The sequence below is a fragment of the Pseudochaenichthys georgianus genome, chromosome 18, assembly GCF_902827115.2.
Source record: "Pseudochaenichthys georgianus chromosome 18, fPseGeo1.2, whole genome shotgun sequence".
NCBI classification, from domain to species: Eukaryota; Metazoa; Chordata; class Actinopteri; order Perciformes; family Channichthyidae; genus Pseudochaenichthys; species Pseudochaenichthys georgianus.
The window spans coordinates 6053906-6059905 of record NC_047520.1 but is presented as its reverse complement, the minus strand read 5'-3'; the positions used below and the strand labels follow the sequence as shown (position 1 = coordinate 6059905).

Genomic DNA, 6000 nt, shown 5'->3' with positions numbered 1-6000 from the left:
TGTTCAGCATCTGGGGTGAGGTAGACGACACTTTCTGGAGGAAAAAGATCCAGAAAGCTTTCTTCTGTTATGTCCATCTGAATTAAAAATACAGAGGGAGTAAAACATTAACATAATCAGAGTCTCTCACTCGACACTCAAAGTATTCCTGCTCCACATTCTGTATCAATGGATGTATTCAGTTTTAAGAAGAATTAACACTGACAGTATTTCTGCAGGTTTCTGCTATATGTATTTGTTTATTTGTTTATTTTAATGTGCACTTAACAAAACATGTACACTTATACTGTTTTTCTTTTAAATAGCACATGGTGGAAAGGAGCAGGGAGAAGAACTGCTTCTCCTTCCGAGGGACTCATGTTGCACTTTCCCTTGTAAATGTGATGTTTCGGTGTTGTAGTTTTTTGTTTTCTTTCTTTCCGTTAACTGTCAAGTGGGAACTAAGTATTTGGTAAGTTTTTGTGTTTCTCTTATTATCCTACGATACTGTTATGTTTGGCTGTGAATGAGAAAATATGAAGGAGAGACCATCTATTTCTATTTATTTTTGAGTTTTTTAGAAAAGGGCAGGTAATTTAAGATTATTTTCTTCTCCCTGCTCCGTTTCGGTCAATAGAGTGTTTACAGAGACATGTTTTGTAAACAATTATACATTAAGTTGTGCATACCATGAACGGAACAAATACAAATGAAATGAAAATATCCTTCCTAAGTGTTTACAGGTAGGTAATACTCACCATGTAGCCTAGTTGTGGAAGCCTGCGTTCTTCCATAGACACTCCCTGTAGAGCCGGCTGTCCTCCCTCAGGTCCGTCAGCAGGAGGTGAAACGGTCGGCTCGCCTTCCTGTTCACATCACACACGCACAATGTGTCAATTCACAGGTGAACAAATTACCATTATTTGGATGTAACCGGCTTCAGTAAAGGGAACTGAGAACTTCCACACCAACACTATGTGCAATATATCATTACCATCATTACAATACACTCGCTATAACAATAGGCCTATTATTATTATTCATAATATGCAATGATAACGTGCAATTACGTATCTGCTACTAAATACTGGTAATTACATTAATTATGTGACCAACTATGTTTCATGTTTTCTGTAGATATTTAACTTTTACTGCACTGTTAGTGTTGTACTATTATGCTGCTGTGTTTATTGTTTTTTTGTAACTCTGGCACAACAATTTCCTTCAGGATGAATGAAGTCTTCCCTTATCTTATCTTTTGTACAGATAGAAGGCTGTTTGAGAGTACAGGATGCAGGTTTAAGGCCCTTACCTTGTCAGACATGCTGTCACTCATACATACTCAGGTCTACAGCTGGACGCACTGGGGGCCTCAGCTAGACGCTCTTCGTGATGACTCGTTTGGTGAAAACAGTTCCAGCACCAGTGTGACAGTTACAATTTCCGTATGCATGCCAAAAGAGGGCAGCCTCAGCCTGTAAAAAATGCATGTTAAATGGAATACACTTTTATATAATGTATTTGCAAATCACAATGTTAGTAAATATGCCCATGTCATTTAATCAAGTAATTGAAGCTGTTTCTGTTCTCCCTTCAGCATAGTTTAGAATTATTTTGAGATAACACAAAATAATTAGGCCAACAGTCAGATCAGGAAAAGCACACCATTTTCTTATTATTATTTAATAAGACTTTCCATACTTTGTTGTCTTCCGGTCCTGATTATGCGCAAGGGGGCGCTATTCCTGCGAGGAACACTTAACCGTGAACACCTTACACAGGGTGAGTCAAAATTAACTTGTTTATTTGTTTGTATTGTGTTGGTACATTTAGTCCAACAAATATGCACTTCGGACTGTATTTGAATCTGAGAAGTAACTTTAGTTTGGACAGTCAAATAAAATATACAACGTTCAGACGTGAGGTAAATGTCCCTAGATGCTAAAGGTTAGCTACTGTTAGCAGAGTTCTAGAACATATTTGCTGTTAGCCGCTCGCTATCGTTCCCTGGCCCGTCCACACTACAGCTTCGACAGCTTCAAAAACGGTTTCCAACGCGTCTGCCCATTCACTTTGAATGGGGTGACGTCACGTTGCCTCGCTTTTCGCCGAACTGAATTGTGGGTAGCATAGCGGTCCGCCAGCCAATCAAAATTGGTTGTTGGTCGCGTTGCTCGAATAAAATCCCCAAGCTTCAGACACGCCCAGCTCCAAGCTTTTTTTGAAGCTGTATGTGGACTGGCCGTTAATGTTATCCATTTACTTGTCTGAAATAGGTCTTTTGATGACCTATTTTCTCAGTATTTGTTATCGTGTTGTGGTTTGATCTTGTTAATGATACAAAGATGAACTTTATTATTCAGTCTCACTTCTAAAACGTGTCAAGGTCATGGTGGATTAACAATGCTAGCTAAGGCGATGCTATGTAAACTAGGCTAAATTGAACAATGTATATTCTGTAACACATAGGTGTGAGCAAGCTCTCTGATTGGTCAATAGGCGTGTTTGATTCCACGATCAAACAACGATCAAATAGAAGGTGCCTAATCACAAAGTATCCAGTGGCCTACACACGCCACTAGCCTACCGAAACTACTTCCATGCGCCTACATCGTGTGGTTTCCATAGCGACGTTTAGCGACACACAGCCGTTACACTGTTATACATTGTCTCTCGTTGGAAATCGGCCAGAGAAATCATGTCCGTTAGCGGACATAAAAACGAGTCATCGCTTCGCAGCTACTGGGCTCCATCTCTAGACAACAGAAAGATGTGGAGCAACGCGCTTTTTGCCGGTCCGGGACACGCCATGAAACGGCCACTGGAGGAAAGCTCTTCCGATAACATAGTCCTACCCGTGAACAACACACCACCACCTGCAAAAAAGTCTGGCATGGAGTTCATGGAGAGCTGTTTCAAGAATTGCACTTGTAATTGCAGCATGAACATCCAACTTCATTCTGAACCCAAAATGTTTCAGCACCATGGACAGCCTGATTTGATTTGTTCCGCTAATCCCACACAGTGATTACTCAGATATGTAATAGCCTAATTCAAGAATTGTTTTCAATACATGTTTTCAATAAATTGGTTAATAATATATTATTTACTATAATTATATCAATAACTGTAAGCGGGGTAGCAGGAGTGTTCGATTGATCGGCTATCGTTACCATGGGAACTACTTTCTAGGAACTACTTTCTGACGGAGATTAACTCAAGCAGAAAGCGTAGGTTTGGGAGCAAATTAGCCCACATTATGAAATTATTTTTACGATATTGTTGATTACAATCATAGTTTGTGTAATAGAATCGCAATCATACACTTGAGGCCGTTCTTGAACGTCATTATTGGTACTCCAGACAGTACAGGCGTACGGACCTCGGCGCTGCCGCAGTACTGTCGTACCAATAATGACGTTCAAGAACGGCCTCTCGTGTATGATTGCTTAAACATATATGATGCTGGTGAATGCATAAATATGAACACACACACAAATAAAAGCCAATTATTTAATGATATGCACATAATATACATATATGGAAATGTCCATATACTTGTGTCAGAAAAACATTTAAATGTAAAGTAGGCTCATTGACCATAACATATTTTCACTTTATATTTGTTTACATCTCTTTACACTATTTTAAAATACATTTTAACATTATTTAATGAATACAAATAATACTGCAATCAGTTGTTATGTAAAAATTGTATCAAGCGTTTCCTCGTGCCGCAAACTGGAACACTCGTGTACTCTCGTTTGTAGTCGGAAGCCTAAAGGTGGTGCACACTTGTACTCTTACCAACTGTAGCTTACGTAAAAGCTTACTTTGGTTGACTATTCCTGGGTGACATTATATCTATATGGAATTGATTAGCACAGTTTTACACCAGCATTTAGCCAATGTACATATATTGAGGATTGTTTTATATTTCGGACCATAAAACAGTGATTTTGACGCTGCTGTTGTTAGCATTTTACACGCTGCCATGCAGCATCACAGCAGCCAATGAGAGACTCACATAGGAGAGATATGCTACCAGACAGCATTGTGGGTATTCTCAATACATTATATAGATTATTTAACAGTTAATAAGGGTTTTATTCAGGGGACCGTTGGCATGTTCATGTCGTTCTTGTTATGTCCAGTATAACATTGTTAAATGTATATTTTGTGGCAAATATTGTCATTATGTTTCGCTATAAGCGTTATGAAATGATGCTAAGCAATACATATGTATGTGCTAAGAATGGCTTTTATTTAGTGTTATTGGCCGCGTAGATTTTTAGTTGTTTCTTTGCTTATTTCTATAGAATTACAATCATTTGTTGGAGTGTTGGAAGTGAGCACCATGTCTGAGGGTCGCATCTCTGTCATAGTAGTAGTAGGGCTTGAGTGCTGTTAACGTTAAGACTATACTTTCAGGGATCATTTCTATAGTTTCTGACTTGAGAAATGTGTTTCTAAAGTGATTGGTCTCGCTAACCACGATGAAGAGACAATGATACTCTTTCCTGAGCGCGAAGCTGGCAGAGAGTCTTGATTCAGTTCTTATGCTCTCTGCCTTTGATGACCGTTCTCTGCCTCCTCGGGGGCTTTGAGGGAGAGAGTATGTTCAGAGTGGCAGTGCAACAGTGTTCAAAAAATAAATTATGATGAATAACGAGTTCTAATCAAGAGTTTTATTCACGATATCAGTGGCATGTGATGCAATCCATGTGTATTTCGCAAAGATTGCAAAAGGATGATGCATTTTACTCCACTCCATGTATTAACTTTATCCCTAGTATATAGTTTCATTTCCTTGAGGGGTATGCAGTCTACAGTTGTTTACAACAGTGGTGCCCACACTTTTTTGGCTGGTGAGCTACTTTTGAAATGACCAGCTCACCGAGGTCTACCAACCAAAAATAAAATCCCAAATTGCAAGGGTTGCTGAATAACACGTTTTATTTATACATGGGATAATAGGGCTGCAACAAACGACTGATTTCATAATCGATTAATGAAACGATAAATTGACTATTCGGACTATTACTGTATGCCTTGCACAATTTCTCAAACACTCTTATTTAGCCATCAACTTTTAGATTTAGCTTGAGGTTGTTTTAGGCATGTGGAAACTAGCAATAAAGATGAATACTTGATTCAAAAATACATATATTATTAACTTAACAAATTGTGAACAAAATTAACATTTCTTTTTATTAATTAAATCAATAATATTTCACATCAAAAGAAACAACAATGTTTTAACAAATCTTACTAAATAATCTGATGACAGAACTGTTAACAGAATAGCTGAAACTTTAACAAAATAAAGAGTAACTCTGTTACCTATAATCATTAACCCATGCTTGTATAATTGTGTTAACTCTGTGTGTTGCTGACATGGAAACGTTACTCGTGAATAGGGTTACAGAGCTACTAGAAAGACAGTCCAACCCGGTGCATTCCTCCGTCTGAATGTGGTGCACTTTTGCTAAATGTTTAGATAAATTGCTCGTGTTACCGCCCTTACATGCTAAACACAATTGGCAAGGAGCATTGTCCACATCGAGATGGGTAACATTTAACCACACCTTCGAGCGCTTCTCTCCGCCATCCCCGCCGTGTGTTGCTGCATGTACCAGCTGCGTGTGTGTAAACGAGCGATAGAATTACTAACAAAGAACTGCTAACAGAGTACTTATATACTAATAAAGGACTGGCTTATCTATAGTAGCACTTGAAATACTTGGCTCTATGATACCTGATGTACTTTATGATTCTGTTTTCTTCAAGGTTGTGTCTTCTTGGTCGAATGTACTTATTGTAAGTCGCTTTGGATAAAAGCATCAGCTAAATGCAATGTAATGTAATGTAATGTAAACTGCCCCGCCCCCTCACACACAGACGGGGGAGAGAGAGACCATAGACGCATTTGTTTGTCTTTTTGCATGTTAGAAACGAGTTGGCGAGACTAAGACTGCGAGATAATGTTTGTGTAGCAATAATACATGACCTTTCTCAACT

General features: G+C 38.6%; 1 non-coding gene across 1 annotated transcript; it reads left to right on the top strand.

The window, feature by feature from the left end:
* Positions 1–4394: 4394 nt before the first annotated feature.
* LOC117464142 (small nucleolar RNA U3) lies at positions 4395–4610 on the top strand. The gene has a single exon (XR_004554034.1). It is a non-coding gene; the product is annotated as a small nucleolar RNA U3 (small nucleolar RNA).
* Positions 4611–6000: the final 1390 nt, after the last annotated feature.